Genomic DNA, 17,818 nt, shown 5'->3' on the forward strand with positions numbered 1-17,818 from the left:
CATTTCCAAACCTACAGGAGGAAACACGTCGGACAAAAAAATTGTAAAGATGACGAACATTGTAGACAAGTTCCAGCCCGGCGATATTTGTATGGCCGATCGAGGTTTCAACATTCAGGAACTGTTCTTGCATAAGCAGGTTGTTTCTCTTCTCCAATGGGAATCCCCCTTCCCTCAAATATCTATCTATAATTCCAGTAATCTCTGTGTGTTTGTTTGTTTGTACGTTTGTTTGTTTGTACGTTTGTTTGTCTGTGACCGCTGTTTCTCGACAACCACGGGTCCGATATACTTGAAACTTGCCAGGTATATTGCTGGGGACCCGAGGATGTGCCTTTTCAAGGTTTCATATTAATCGGACAATTACTTACCGAGCTATGTCCAAAAAACGATTCAACCAATCAGAGAGCAGCGAGCTATCGCGTGTGCCGAACGTGGCGAACACACTCTGCCTCGGATGGCACATTTGAGAGCGTATTCATTTATTTCACGTTTGCAAACTATGTTGGCGCTATGTTGGCGTTAAACTATGTTTTAAAACTAATAAAAACGACTTTGCGATTCATCGTAACTGCGATATACGAACTTCCGGACAGTGAGGACTGCACTTCCGGCATCCAATCACAGAACGCGTTATTACGTAGGCGTGGCCGATGTGAGAGCGAGGCGCGAGCTGATGCTGAGCCCAGCGCGTGCGCCATTACGGTACGTAATTCGATTTCTTCCGGAGAAAATAATAATTTCTCGATAGAGGGGGGATATAAATAGAGGGGGGGACCCCGGGGGGATTGTCACTGTACTCGCAAGCCGTTCGCCGTTCGCTTTGGCGTTGCGAATGGACCAAAACATTTCATGGACCAAACCATTTCATGTAAAGCGTTCGCCGTTCGCTTTGGCGTTGCGAATGGACCAAAACATTTCATGGACCAAACCATTTCATGTAAATAGAGGGGGGGATATAATTTTAGATATAGATATAGTACGGGCATGCCCTAGTTTCTTTAAATCGCTGGATTTTAATGCCAAAAAACGCTGAATTTATTTCACATGAGCCATCTTCCTTTCCGTAAACACAGCGTCGATCGTAGACAGACGCTTCCTCTTCTGGGTTCGTGTTTACCTTTGCCCCCTTTTCGATCCCATCATGCTTTGCGGTGGAGCGCCCTCTGTTGATATTTACCGATTCGCGATAAGGTCTATGCCTTAGGGCTGCCACGGTCGACGGTATCGACCATCATTCATGATAGGGAACGTATTCTCGCATACGTCACTGAAAAAACGCCGCCAGATAAGACTGCTAAAATGTGTGTTTGTGTTCAGAAGAGACGCCATGTTTAAGGTGAATAACATAATCTTATTAATTTTATTTATTATTCTTTACAAATTCATTTATTTATCTGTTTTTAGTGTTCTTTCAGGTTTAGCGATAGTTATATACTTTCGCGAGTTATTTACTCTAGTTTTACGGTGTTTGTCTTCATTTAAAGGCATTTTTAAGGTTTTTTTTTTCTTTCTTTTTTGTGTACAAGATCGAGACTCGTGAAAGAGCTAAAAGGCATTAAGCCCGGTTTACGTCAAAAACCGAGTTACATCACGACTTATGGAACCAATTAATGACGTAGGCCGGGGTATTACTGTATGTATGTATATATATATATATATATATATATATATATATATATATATATATTGTTACAGACGCGGCTTTTAGATGTTATATGGACCGAGCGGTGGTGTATTTAACCGCGTCCGAACAGTTACTCCCCGATTAAAACCCGATTTCACCCGACGTTGACCAGATCGCCCCACGGATATTCAATCGGGAAATCTCTAAAGCGATCGCAAGAGAATGAAAAAGAAGAAGAAGAATACGGAGGAAGAACAGATTTATTATACACACACAAGCAATATTTTAGAGCGACCAATATTATTTACAGCAATAGATGGAAAAGAGCAGTCACACAGTGCATTGTTAACTTATTCTATTTCATTTACTTAATCCCCAAGACAAACGAGTAGGACAGGACGTTCACACTCACACGGTGGATATTGCAGGAAGGAATAGCTGAGGTGGACGCGTGGAGGAAGGCAAGGTCGGAGGCCGCAGCACCCCTCGCGGTCTTGGCGGGAAAACCTCCGTCGCGTATCCGCGGCCGTCACGCGCTGGCTCGGCACACCTGCTCCTCTTCCTGGGGTGGAGCCGTCTCCCTCCGTTCAGCGCGTCTCTCCAACGGCAGGGGGGTATTGCAGGCAGGCAGGTAGGTAGGTAGGTAGGGCTTGCGGTGGATTGCGCTCCTCTTCCAGGTCATCCCCCAGCGTATCTCTCAAGGCCTCTCTCCAGTCATCTCTCATCTGGACTCCGGACTCATCTGCCAAAGCAGTCCCCTGCAGTCGCTTTTATCACCTCCAGCGAAATCAAGCCGCCGACTCCGAGGGCGCGCCTACCGGGTCACTCACCGCGGTGTTGATTGGCTGTTAGGGCTGGTTCACTCCTTGCTTCTTATGACGAGGTGGAGACACGCCTTTCTTCCCCAACCTTACCTCGTGGCCAATGGTGGTTTGAAGAAAACCAGCCAAAATGCGGAAGGCAATTGGAAGGGAGGTTTTGGGGAAATTGGAAGGGCCTACGCTTATTTTGTTGGATACAATGCAAAGTCAATCTAGTGGAAAACACATACTTAGCCTACATGGAATAAGGAAATACACTATTTAAAAGATATATCGTGACCTGCGTGTATATTTCATGCAATTAACGAGGACGCTGACTGCGACCATTATTTACATTACAGGGTGGTACCGTACGTTTGTAACGTTCACATTGTAACGTTTCCATTGTAACGATTTCACATTCATTACACTTCCTCCAAAATTGTTACACTACTCAAAACCCGTTACACTTCCCAAAACCCGTTACACTTCTCAAAATCGTTACACTGCACCCTCCTTTCTTCAGGCACGTCCTCGGGCCTACTAGACTTAACTGAGTGTGACATGTAGGTGTAATTCCCTCTACAATTAACCTGACCCTGAGTGTGACAATTTTAAAACACAAATAAGTATGTCCCCCTATTGCATTGCATCCTGTCTAACAGACTCAAGCCCACAGCTAACCGAATTACGGGGTTATTCTCAAACTATACATTTACGGTGGGGAGCATTATTTACAATGACGTGATTTCTTATTTACAACGCAACCCAGGACCTGTGTTTTTCTCTTTTTTTTTTTTTTCTTTTTAGGGAACAAGAAAAAGAAATTCCTGTTGGGAGGGAGGAGACAGCACGCATTGCATCGATGCACCAGTACCAGTACCAATACCACCAAAGCACCCAAAAGCACCACAAAGCACCACTCGGTGCGCAGTCACCATGGTTCATAATAAACTCAACAAAACAACTGGTGGTGGTCTTCTCCTTGTCTGCTGGGCCGATGTTCTTCCTGACGTCTTCTGGCTTCATGCGGCCTATTTGGACATAATAAAAAGCACAACTTGTGTTCGTTTTTTATTATTATTTAGGGCCTCAGGGGCCAACTAAGGGTGGTCCACCTGTTTGGCATAGGTGCCACCTTACCGAGGTCCGCAAGCAAGATTCCCTGGCCACTATGGCCGGTCTCCAACAGAGGTGCTCTGCCCCAGAACCTGGGGTCCATCAAGTGGTACTTGGCCGCCGAACAGCGGTCCATAAAGTGGTACATCAACGCAATGCGTGCTGGTTCTGGGAATCTCGGGCGCACAATGGCCACCTCACGCACGCTCCCCTCGGCACCCAATGGCGCACAGGTCATGTGGGAGACAAAAGAAAGACAATTGAGCGAGGGGTAAGGTCACAAGGGTACACGTCAAACAAGGCAATGCAAGGTGAAATGCGTACGGAGGGCGAAGTGAGAAAGCTCGTCCCTACCGTACGTCACCCCCCTGTCACCTACACTACCCTTGCTCTTACCCCATATTTACAAAATCTACCCATTTACAAATTCGTCACTACTGTCACGTCCTCCCCATATTTCCCTTATACCAAATTCGTCACCACAATCCCTCTACTTCAAAATTTGCCATCACCAAATTCATCACCAATCCTCATAAGGAGGCAGAGATGGAACATCAAAGCACAATGTTACACCCACGTCATGATGCGTCTCACAATCCAAACATTTGCATCATAAAAAATAATCAAAACATGGCATGGTGTGGAGTACCTGTCACCTCAGGTGAGTGGATGCAGATGGTGTGAGGAGATCCTTCATCCTAACTATCCTCTAAATGATTTTAACACACTTTACACTACCCGGGGTCTTTCCCTGCCAATTCATTGGCCAACTTACACTATGGGTTCTAATAACCAATTCCCATTGGCCAAACTGTGGTGCTCCTCAATTTTGGGGTCTCACTCCCCCGATTCATCTCCCGGTGCTCTAGCACAATTTCTGGGCTGCGACGTGTACCTCTCCCAACAGGTCCACCCACCTGCACACCTCCACCACTGTAGTTGCCACCCGAGCTTACCTAGCTCCTCACCCTAACCTATCTAACTGGGGGCAGCCCCTCTCCTGGCTCTGTCACCCCTTGGTGCCCTCTGGCACTGGGCCACCCGGGTCCGTCCTCCGGATCCTCGGGCCCCATCCACACAACTACTACCGGCTCCCAGAGCCCACCTGCGGCCCCACCTGGCCGACATCCTTACAGTGGTGGAGTGCCCAAACCAACTACACACACTAACAGGCTACACGCCCAGCCATTTCCACAACACCAACGCACCCATCCACATACCATTCTGTCACCCGCACCACAGATGCCAATATCCAACTACAATTTACCTATACCCTCTACCTAACACTTACACTACCCGCCCCGGGTATCCGTGATGGGGGTCCACTCTTCCCCCATTCACACCTTCGCACCATCCACTCCACTCCACAATTTCCACCATACTCACTCCACGACCATCCATTCCAATACTCCAGATATTCCACACTACCATTTATTCCACACAGCCACATACACCTGTTCTTCATTCACCTGTCGTTGCACACCTGTGCAATCATACCTGGTGCCACCTGCACCCTCCTTTCTTCCTGGACCATTTGGTCAACACAACACGCAATCACCACTACTCCCTCATACACTGCTCCACACACCTGTTCAGTTGCACACCTGTGCAATCACTCCCACACACGGCATCATCTCAGCTAACTCCTCCCCTCTGAAACTTGCGCTTCCCAGTCGTCCCTTTAAACTATTGCGCTCCCACGTCATTATCAACCACACTAACCTACCTGCGTCCCCACTACAGGTATCAGTCACTAACTAACCTTATCGTTACCTAAGGTCATCTTCGCTAGATCCCTACACACCATATCCTAACCCACCCGGGCTAGTTTTCACTGCCATACACCCCATAATCTAGTGCTCCTTTGCCCCCACCTGTGAGGGATGGTGGATTTGCCATCCCACCACATCGGGGGTCTCTCACTACCAATTTCGCTCGTCCAAATCCAACAATTCAAAAATTTTCCATTTACTGCCAATTCTATTCACTTTTCTAAATTTCGTTTCAAATCACTACTATCACTATCACCATCACCCGTCTACTTATTACATCCTCTCGGTGCGCCAATTCACATCACCCGTCTACTTATTACATCCTCTCGGTGCGCCAATTCACATCTACAGCCCGGCTTCGTACAGCCGAGCAATGAACGCGGGTCGTTTTTTTTTTTGCCAGCGGCTGGATACGTCCCGCATTCGGGGCAGGGACGGAGGCTTACCCGGGCCGAGATCCCATGCACCACTTCGGCGTGGAGCCATCCAATGTCCCGATCTCGACCTGCCGGCACGTCTCAATAGAAAGTGGTCGCCATGACGACCCTTCCTATCGAGCTGCCCGCTCCGCCTTGTGGAGCCCGGACGCGGCCGCTCCACGCGAGGCCCAGCGTGGATCGCGCACGGCGGTCCTTTCGAACCCGCCGTGGCTCGGATCTCCGCTGGTTCTCGCGGCACGCGAAGCCCGGCACGCACCGAGGGCCCGATCCGGCTAAAAGTCGACCTAACCTTTAACCCGGTTACCGTCGACGCTTCACCTGCAGGCTTACATGCATACGCTACCTCTTTCTTGCTCATACATGCAGCCGTTCCCATTCTCCTCGTACCTTTTCTTTCACACCTCGGTACACTCACTCCGCTCACCGACTTGGTCACACACCTGACCACCGAACACTTTGGCACACATTCGTTGCTCGCACACCTCACCAATACACCGCTTCGCGCCCCTTTCTCGGTCACCTCCTTTGTGACGATCACAGGTGTGCTCTCACCCGCACACCCAACCACGTGCCTCACTACCAACTCAAATGTGCCTTCCCACACACGCTCTACCATTCCAGGTGTGCATCCTTCCATCCCAGGTGTACATCCTCGCCCACCTGTCACAACCAGCTCACGCTCCGTTTCACTCTCACTACTCTCACCTCCACTCTCAGTCGCGCACTCACCCTTACTCTTGACAGCATGCGCTTTCCCCATGCACCCGTCCGTTACACACCTTTCTCGCGCATACTTCTTCGTTACTTCCTCCGTAACACTCACCACAGGCATGCATTCTCCCTTACTCTTGACAGCATGCGCTTTCCCCATGCACCCGTCCGTTACACACCTTTCTCGCGCATCCTCCCGCGCACACTTCTTCGTTACTTCCTCCGTAACACTCACCACAGGCATGCATTCTCCCTTACTCTTGACAGCATGCGCTTTCCCCATGCACCCGTCCGTTACACACCTTTCTCGCGCGTCCTCCCGCGCACACTTTTTCGTTACTTCCTCCGTAACACTCACCACAGGTGTACACTCTCTCGTTACTTCCTCCGTAACACTCACCACAGGTGTACACTCTCTCGTTACTTCCTCCGTAACACTCACCACAGACGTACACTTTCTCGTCACATCCTCTGTAACACTCACCACACCGCGCTTCCATGTACCCCCTCGCACACGCGCTTCGACCGGCTCACTCCTGACGGCACACTCACTCCTCGGCGTGCACTTTTTTCTCACACACCCCATGGTCGGACATTCTCGCACACCTCTTTTTTCGCACACCTGACCTGTCACACACTTCACCAACGGCCTTTCACGAACACCCGGATCCAAACCAATCCCCAAGCCGACTGAATCTCCCCTCACATCATGTACATTGCCACTCACCTCCGTACCTCGTCGCACCTCCTCTGCCACCTGCAAACTTTTTATTTGGTTAGTGAGCACCGCATCATGATTTGAACACAGACCTTGTACATATTCCATGACTTCCTCCTTTATCTCCCTCTTAGCTTCCCTCCGTCTCTTCTTAATTTCACTCACCCCTTCTTCCACCTCCTCTAATTTTTCCTTTACCTCTTTCAGCTCCCGGTGCGCCCCCTCGATTTCTTCCTCCCTTGCTACTTTAACCGTTTCTATGTGCGTCCTTACCTCCCGGTCCTTCGTCTCCATTACTTCTGTCACCTCTTCCAACCTCTTCGTCAATCCCTCATGTACCATTTGACATTCCTTTTGTGTCGCTATTAATTCATTTTTAATGTCCTTTTGTGTTGCTTTTAAACCCCCGATGATTGCAGTGTTCTTTTCCACTTGGTCCGCTAGTTCTTTTTGTCCCACCGTCAGCTGTTCTACTCCTTTCGTCAGGTCTTCTATTCCCCCCTGTAACTTTACCGTATTATTTCTCACCTCTTTCTCGATACGCTTTTCGCCTCGCTTTACCTCCTCGCGTAGCCCCGAGACCTCCTCACTCACCCCTCGTCGTATTTCCTCCATCTGGTTCCCCATCTGTTCGATTTCCCGGGCGGATTGTTCCCCTATTTCCCGCAATTTGTCCTCCATCCTATTTTCTAACCCCATTAATCCATTTTTCACCCCCTCTAACTGATTCTCCTGGGCAGCCATTCTGTTTTCCACCCCCGTTAACCCATTCTTTACCTCTTTTATCCCGTTGTCTAACCCCTCAAAATTATTGTCTAACTTCCCAAATTTCTTGTCTAACTCCTCAAAATTATTGTCTAACTTCCCAAATTTCTTGTCTAATCCCTCAAAATTATTGTCTAACTTCCCACCGGTACCCCTCGCTTCGTCCCTCATTACCCCCATTTGCCCCATAATTCTGCTTTCCATTTGTTCCATACTGTCGTTTTTTTTCTGCATTTCCACCATGAATTGGGCCATGAAGGCTTGCATTTGGGCCGCGCTCATTGGTTCCGCGACCGTGGCCCCCTCAACCACGTGCGCGAGGGCGCCATTCTGTGCGTCTGAAACCTCCGCAACCACATTGCTATTTTTCTCCTCCTCCCTTTCCTCCACATACATTTCCCCGAGGTCCTGGGTCGATTCCACCCTGTCTATCTCTCCCACCGACATCCGATCGCCTTGATTGTCCATGGCGCGATCTCAAAATTCGGGTTTTGCTTTATAAAACAAAATAAATTTCGGCAGCTCGTAATTTTGACCAAAAATTTTTTTTTCTAGATGTTTTTAAAAATTTGGTTCGGGACCCGAATTCCACTCCCAGACACCAATTGTTACGGTACTAACACAATTGGTGTCCAAAATTTGGGCTAAATAAATTTAGTCCCAGGTTCGAATCCCACCTCCTGACAACCAATTGTTACAGACGCGGCTTTTAGATGTTATATGGACCGAGCGGTGGTGTATTTAACCGCGTCCGAACAGTTACTCCCCGATTAAAACCCGATTTCACCCGACGTTGACCAGATCGCCCCACGGATATTCAATCGGGAAATCTCTAAAGCGATCGCAAGAGAATGAAAAAGAAGAAGAAGAATACGGAGGAAGAACAGATTTATTATACACACACAAGCAATATTTTAGAGCGACCAATATTATTTACAGCAATAGATGGAAAAGAGCAGTCACACAGTGCATTGTTAACTTATTCTATTTCATTTACTTAATCCCCAAGACAAACGAGTAGGACAGGACGTTCACACTCACACGGTGGATATTGCAGGAAGGAATAGCTGAGGTGGACGCGTGGAGGAAGGCAAGGTCGGAGGCCGCAGCACCCCTCGCGGTCTTGGCGGGAAAACCTCCGTCGCGTATCCGCGGCCGTCACGCGCTGGCTCGGCACACCTGCTCCTCTTCCTGGGGTGGAGCCGTCTCCCTCCGTTCAGCGCGTCTCTCCAACGGCAGGGGGGTATTGCAGGCAGGCAGGTAGGTAGGTAGGTAGGGCTTGCGGTGGATTGCGCTCCTCTTCCAGGTCATCCCCCAGCGTATCTCTCAAGGCCTCTCTCCAGTCATCTCTCATCTGGACTCCGGACTCATCTGCCAAAGCAGTCCCCTGCAGTCGCTTTTATCACCTCCAGCGAAATCAAGCCGCCGACTCCGAGGGCGCGCCTACCGGGTCACTCACCGCGGTGTTGATTGGCTGTTAGGGCTGGTTCACTCCTTGCTTCTTATGACGAGGTGGAGACACGCCTTTCTTCCCCAACCTTACCTCGTGGCCAATGGTGGTTTGAAGAAAACCAGCCAAAATGCGGAAGGCAATTGGAAGGGAGGTTTTGGGGAAATTGGAAGGGCCTACGCTTATTTTGTTGGATACAATGCAAAGTCAATCTAGTGGAAAACACATACTTAGCCTACATGGAATAAGGAAATACACTATTTAAAAGATATATCGTGACCTGCGTGTATATTTCATGCAATTAACGAGGACGCTGACTGCGACCATTATTTACATTACAGGGTGGTACCGTACGTTTGTAACGTTCACATTGTAACGTTTCCATTGTAACGATTTCACATTCATTACACTTCCTCCAAAATTGTTACACTACTCAAAACCCGTTACACTTCCCAAAACCCGTTACACTTCTCAAAATCGTTACAATATATATATATATATATATATATAGATAGATAGATATACATATATATATATATATATATATATATATATATATATATATATATATATATAAGATATATATATATATATATATATATATATATATATATATATATATATATATATATATATATAGATAGATAGATATATATATATATGTTATATTACATATATAAAAGAAAGTTTTTGTTTGTTTGTCTGCGCAAGCTAATCTCCTGAACGGTGAAAGATAGGAGAAAACCTCTAATACAAAAAATGTCGGGACGGGCCCCGGGAAGGTTATAGGCTCGGCGGCGAGACCGGTCGTGGCCCCCTCGGCCGGGCTGGGCCCATTTCCCAATTAAAAGCTGAGCTGAATTATAGTAGTCAATCTTCTACGGCTGCGAGTAAAAGATGAATTATAGTAGTAAATTGATTCAAAAAGAACCAAAAATGTCGGGACGGGCCCCGAGAAGGTTATAGGCTTGGTGGCGAGACCAATTGAGGCCCCCTCGGCCAGGCTGGGCCAATTTCACAATTAAAAGCTGAGCTGAATTATAGTAGTCAATCTTCTACGGCTGCGAGTAAAAGCTGAATTATAGTAGTAAATTCATTCAAAAAGAGCTAAAAATGTCGGGACAGGCCCCGGGAAGGTTATAGGCGAGGTGGCGAGGCCAGTTGAGGCCGCTTCGGCCAGGCTGGGCCAATTTCGCAATTAAAAACTGAGCTGAATTATAGTAGTCAATCTTTTACGGCCGCGAGTAAAAGCTGAATTATAGTAGTAAATTAATTCAAAAAGAACCCGGGCAACGCCAGGTGCTTTCGGCTAGTATATATTAAAACCTCATTCTAACTACTGCCTGATTGATATTAGTGTTCGTTAGCTTCTGGTTCATGTAGAAATCTGAAGTTTTGTGTGCCGACAGACATCGAAGCCGATACAACGGGAAAAATCAGAGCCGTTGGAAAATGTCCGGAAATTAAAATTTACATAAAAAACAGTAATAGCATCCATTAAAAAAAACCTCAATCGATATCTAGCATCGGAAAATTGTAATTGATATAACTATAAACTGTGAAATAAAAACCTCAATTGATATCTAGCAGGAGGCCGGTGATGCTTGCCCATAATCATAAAGCTTTCTATTTATTATGTACCTATGAACGAAGCATGATTCGTTATTGCTTACAATGTGTAAGCATGCTCCATTAGTATATATATATGTATATATATATATATATATATATATACATATATATATATATATATATATATATATAGTTGCGGATCTCGAAGCACGGCACTCCCATTAGCAAGGGGGGGTTAATCCCCTTGTCTTGTTAAGCTGGCGGTCTCCGGTCCTGGAACTATCCCGCTCCTTTGCGGGATGAGATTGGCCAGGGTGATTGGTCAAAGGTTTCCCAAATACCTTCACCAATCTCTCCGCAAAGCAGGGAGATGAGTCCCTGCTCGAACCGCGGATGTGATGGTAATTGCCGAGCGGTTTAGCAATCCACGATCCGAGCTGTTAGCAAAAAGACTAACCCGATTCTGAGCGGTTCTAATCGTGCCACCGATATTCAATTGGGGACAGGACGCAAGCGATCGGATGAGAGGAAGCAAAGAATAAGGACAGGACGCAAGCGATCGGATGAGAGGAAGCAAAGAATAAGAAGGGTGAAGGAAGAACAAATAGATTTATTAACTACCTAAAAGAGGAAACAAAAGAAGGGAATATACAAGAAAGAGGAAATAAAACGACATAGGGCAACCTTATACACTCTTATATAACACACCCAGGACAAACAGACAGACTCACACGAAAGGTAGCTGGTAGGGGAGGAAGGTCCAGGCAGATGGTTCCAGGCGAGGGGATGGTCCAGGCTCTGGGTCCGCGGGCGAAGAACGGCTGGCAACTTGACGCGCGACCGGACCTTACATATGTGAGGGGCTGGAATGCGCGTACGTATAGCGTGCCGGAATGCGCGTACGTATAGGGGCTGGAATGTGCATACGTATCGTGTGCCGAACGCTCCAAAAACCATGGCAGTTCGTATCGAAAACGATTGTCCCAAACGATCCTCCACGCAATGTTCTTATATTCGCCGCCTCTGCACTGTTCTCTCACATTGGCCGATCTTTTGCCGATCTTCTCTCCTCGCATCTGCCGATCTCCCCCGCATCTGCTCTCTGCGTGAAAAGGCCAGTGTGCCTCGGGTGTGCACTCCTGCACATACCCACTCACGCGCTCTGATGTGCCCACCCGCACACGTGCCACAACCAACTCAGGTGTGCGTTCTCGCAAACTCTCTCCATCCATCTCACTCTCCGCGTCACAATCACTCCTACTTCCACTCTCTGTATCGCATTCATCACACATACACTCCGACGTGCGTTCGCTCTCGCACTCGGTAACACACTCGCGCCTCGACGCCATTTGCACACGCGTGCCGTTCACCTTCACACACCTTTTCCTCACACGCGTGCTATTTTCTCTCACACCACTCACAAGGGACCCTACACAAACGCCCGGGTGCCGTCTCGATCCCAAGCGCGTGAAAATTCTTTTCACGGCAAACACTCTCCTGCAAAATCTCCCCGCACAATATACAGCCCGACTCACCTGGGCGCTTCTTCTTCCACGCTCCAACACCACCTGCAAACTTTCATTGGGGTTAATAAGCACAGCATCATGATGCGAATCCAGACTTTGTGCATTTTCCATTCCTTCACTCCGCGAGTGCTTTTCTAAGTCTGGCGTCTCTTCAATTCCAATTTCCACTACTATTTGTTCGGTTTTAACTCCTTTGTTCAGCTCGACGACCGCGGGCGCTAATACAATTTTATCTACTTCGGCGGTTGCCGGCTTCCCCATACCCCGGGTCGCGATTTCTACACCCGTCATTTTAACTGCGCTCTGTTCTATCTCGACCGTCGGCGCCCATAAAATTTCGTCTTTCAATTCAACCTTCCCCTGGCCCTCCCGACATTTTTTTAATCAAATTTGACGGCCGTCGGCTTTTCTACACCCTGCATCCCTTATAGCTTACGTCCCTTATAGCCCTGGTCAACTTGGCTACCCTTTGCTCAACCTCGCTCTCCACGCGTTCCTCAAATCGCACTACCTCGTCGCGTACCACCGCGACCTTTTCGCCCGACTTGCGCCTCATGTCCTCCATCATTTTTTTTATTATCCCTTCTTGCCTCTGCTATCCGTTTTTCCACTTCACACCTGGATTCCTCCCTCAATTTTTCCAGATCACACCCAGATTCATCTGACATGGCGTCCTTTTTCCAATTATACATTGACTCTTCCATAGAGGCCCTCATTTGTGCCAGAAAATGGACCCAGCCCATTGGTGCTGCGGGCTCGGCTCTCACCGCCATGTGCGAGGCGCCGCCACCCTGCGCTGCCACGACCATGTGTGAGGCGCCGCCATCTTGTGCACCTGCAACCCCCTCTACCACACCTTCTTCAACCCCCTCTTCCATTACCCCCAATTGTTCCCTGGGGTCCTGTGTTGACTCTAACCCCTCTTCTATCTCCCCCACCGGCATCCGACCACCTTGATCATCCATGGCACGATTATAATTTGGATATTAAATAATAAATTTCGGCCGCTCGTAATTTCAACCAAATTTTTTTCCCGATGGATTAAAAAATTTGGTTCGGGTCCAATCCCACTCCTGACACAAATTGTTGCGGATCTCGAAGCACGGCACTCCCGTTAGCAAGGGGGGGGGGTAATCCCCTTGTCTTGTTAAGCTGGCGGTCTCCGGTCCTGGAACTATCCCGCTCCTTTGCGGGATGAGATTGGCCAGGGTGATTGGTCAAAGGTTTCCCAAATACCTTCACCAATCTCTCCGCAAAGCAGGGAGATGAGTCCCTGCTCGAACCGTGGATGTGATGGTAATTGCCGAGCGGTTTAGCAACCACGATCCGAGCCGTTAGCAAAAAGATTAACCCGATTCTGAGCGGTTCTAATCGTGCCACCGATATTCAATTGGGGACAGGACGCAAGCGATCGGATGAGAGGAAGCAAAGAATAAGAAGGGTGAAGGAAGAACAAATAGATTTATTAACTACCTAAAAGAGGAAACGAAAGAAGGGAATATACAAGAAAGAGGAAATAAAACGACATAGGGCAACCTTATACACTCTTATATAACACACCCAGGACAAACAGACAGACTCACACGAAAGGTAGCTGGTAGGGGAGGAAGGTCCAGGCAGATGGTTCCAGGCGAGGGGATGGTCCAGGCTCCGGGTCCGCGGACTAAGAACGGCTGGCAGCTTGACGCGCGACCGGACCTTACATATGCGAGGGGCTGGAATGCGCGTACGTATAGCGTGCCGAACACTCCCAAAACCATGGCAGTTCGTATCGAAAACGATCATCCCAAACTATCCTCCGCGCAATGTTCTTATATTCGCCGCCTCTGCGCTGTTCTCTCACATTGGCCGATATTTTGCCGATCTTCTCTCCTCGCATCTGCCGATCTCCCCCGCATCTGCTCTCTGTGTGAAAAGGCTTTGCGCTCTCGCTTTTATTGCAAGCCTCGCGTATCAAGCCTTGTCCGCTTTGCTCCACCTACCGGTGAACACGCCTTGGCCCGGATTGGTCACGAGGGTTCATTGTTACCTCCCCTCGTGATGCGTTGATGGGGCCACGCCTATGTTCCTGGCAACTCCTCCCTTTTTCTCCCATTCTGCCATGTGGCTTATGGCGGCTTGGGGCCAGCAAACCGAAAGGCAGCGACGACGGCAATACGGCTCCTGGCACTTTGGAGAGAGAGAGCGATTGGGGATAATTGAAGGGGCCTAGGTTATTTGATTAATACAACGCAGAGTCAAACTATTGGAGACAGATCCTTAACTGAAACATAGACTAATGAAGCAATTGACCAGACCATGTGAGCAATTACATCATAAATTTACATTCTCTAATATAAATGCTGCGTAGATCACTCTCAAGAAATTTCAAAATAATCAGACTAAGCGTCTCCCAGTCGAATTATGACGCCTAAATTGAGGCACTAATTACGTCCTCGTTAACACCACTTATTCCCCATGCAGATTTCTTTACATTGAGCCACGTTTCAATTTTTTCCATAGAGCGGTTTTGGAGATATAGAGGTGCAATGTTTTTTCGGTTTTTCCAAGATGGCGCCTGTACCATGCGATGACATCATAATTATCATTTAAAAAATTCTACAGGAGGAGGCACTCCTCTGGTGAAAATTTTGTGTTCATCGGACCAACAGTTGCAGAGAAAAATAGATTCATACTGATCGGATCAAGCATTATACTTGTCGAATTATGACATCATAATGAAGGCACCGATGACATCTTCATTAACACATCTTATTTCCCATGGGGAGCACTTGATAATGAGCCATGTTTTTATTTCTTCCATTGAGCGGTTTTGTAGATATAGAGGTGCAACGTTTTTCGAAGATGGCGTCCGTACCACATGACATATGATGTCATACTTATGAATATATAAAAAAATTCTGCAGGCAGAGGCACTCCTATGGTGAAAATTTCATATTAATCAGACCAACGGTCGGCGAGAAAATGATATTTTTAAAAATGCAAGACACGCACATACGTACGCCACACGTACGCACACAACTGGTCACTTAACCCCACCTTTCACTTTGCGGCTGCGGGGTAATAATTGAGAAATAAAGCAATTCCTATCCCACTAGGCGCCACAGATCACACTCATGCAACAAAACAATTGTAGGCAAGACATCCCTGATCTGGTGTACAGGGTGGACGCCAGACTCAAAATAGACCACTTTGGGAATTAGATGGGAGACGATAGCTCCCATTAGCCAAAACGAGCACAATGAAAATGGTGTTTGGTGTGGAATGCCCATGACAATTCACCACCTCAACCAAGCCTCGTGGACCCCTTTGTCCTTTTTGCAATCGCCTCCTGGTCTGCTCTACGTCCTCTTCCCCCACGCTTCACAAACACAGGTTGATCCCAGCTTGGGTCAATCCCAAGAGACGAAGCCAAAATTGGCCCCTCCAAAACTCTGTGATCAGTTTTGCTTGTCCTTATTCTACACAAGGCTTTTGTGATCTCCGCTCTGAACACCCAGGCCTCTTCTTCTTCGTCTCCAGGTCTCTCCTGTTTCCTGCTTCCTCAAGCCAGGTTTCTCTCATTCTCCTCCTCCTGGGCAGAGTTCTCTCCTCTCCTCATCCCACCCATGGTGGTGGCACCAATATTACAATAATTGCAGATGGCACTTCTGTCACCAGAGCACATTACGCTGCCATGGCTGACACACACTGGCCAGACAGATGTGTGCCTCTCTCAGAAGAAGTTCTCACCTACTAGCCCCGCCTACCACATGAGGTGTTTATGCCCACAAATTAAGGCCTAACCTGTCCATAAATTACATATGCTGCCTCCTCAGCATCACGTGTAACAAACGACTTAACCTGACAGGTCCCTATTACATGGCAATCTAACCGCTACTTGAAACACACGGACCATACCACACTTACTACAGTTTAGCTATGGATCCCCCCCCCCCCCCCATTCCATGTAACTACATATATATATATATATATATTGTCATGTGCTCCCTCAATTAATACTGGAAGAACCACGGAAGGCAATCGAGCGTTACTCCTGGGCGTTCAGTTCAATAGCGGATTTTTTCATCTAAACGCGGGAGGAAGAAAGAAGAAGAGGATGCTGAAGAGCTTACCTGTGCCCTCATTTCAAATATGTTAATATTGATTTTTCGCTTGAGCAACGCTGGGCACTCCAGCTATAAGCACTTAGACATGGCCAAAATATTGGCACCCTTGCACTTTTTTCAAATAACTCACAATTTTCTCTTAAAATAAGTTTAAATTGACAAAAGTATTTGGTCTCCAGAATTCTTTATTTCACTGTTAATATTACAGAACCTTTGTTTTTGATTCAGATCATCATATGTCCTTTTAAATCATAAAATAAAATGAAATGGCTTTGACAAAATTATTGACACCCTGGACTTAATATTTGGTAGCACGGCCTTTGGACAAAACAACTGCAGTCAAGCTCTTCCTATAGCCATGAATGAGTTTCCTACACCTCTCTACTGGCAGTTTGACCCACTCTTCTTGTGCAAACTGCTCCAGTTCTCGCAGATTTTAAGGGTGCCTTCTCCCAACTGCTGTTTTCAGATCTCCCCACAGGTGTTCAATGGGATTTAGATCTGGACTCATTGCTGGCCACTTCAGAAAAGTCCAGCATTTTGTCTTGAACTATTCATGGGTGCTTTTGAACCATTTCAAAATTTCAATTTCAATTGTCACCATGCCAGTTGGCTGGGTGTGGGTACCTCTCTCACCAGCCATGGCTCTTCAGCAAAGGACTTCTGCGACTCACTGGGACTGACACAATCTGTCAATTTCCCGACCCGGATCTCAGTCAACGGAGCATCTTCTCTTCTGGATTTGGTTATGACAAACTTCCCTGAAAATGTCTGCTGCTCTTCTTCTGCTCCAATCGGCTCATCTGATCATGTGCTTGTCAAAGTGGACATCTCTCTGACCATTCTCAGAGAGCCTCCTCAGCGTCGACGAGTCTGGCATTTCACTCAGGCCAACTGGCACGGTCTTCAAGCAGCCATCAATCATCTGGACTGGTCTCCCATCTCTACCGCCTCTGACATCAACTCATCCTGGGAATTCTTTCAAAGTAAATTGCTCTCTCTCATGCACAGATTTATACCATCTCGTCTTCAGTTGTCATACCCTTCCTCCCGTCCATGGTACACGGAATCTTGTGGTGAGGCTGTTGCCCTGAAACAACTTGCTTTCGTCTCCTGGAAAGCAAATCCAACGGAAGGAAATCTCATTCCCTTTCACAAAGCCCGAAACAAGTGTGTGTCCACCCTCAGGAGAGCCAGGAAACAATATCT

Source organism: Myxine glutinosa, chromosome 13 (assembly GCF_964187855.1).
Source record: "Myxine glutinosa chromosome 13, kmMyxGlut1.1, whole genome shotgun sequence".
Taxonomy (NCBI): domain Eukaryota; kingdom Metazoa; phylum Chordata; class Myxini; order Myxiniformes; family Myxinidae; genus Myxine; species Myxine glutinosa.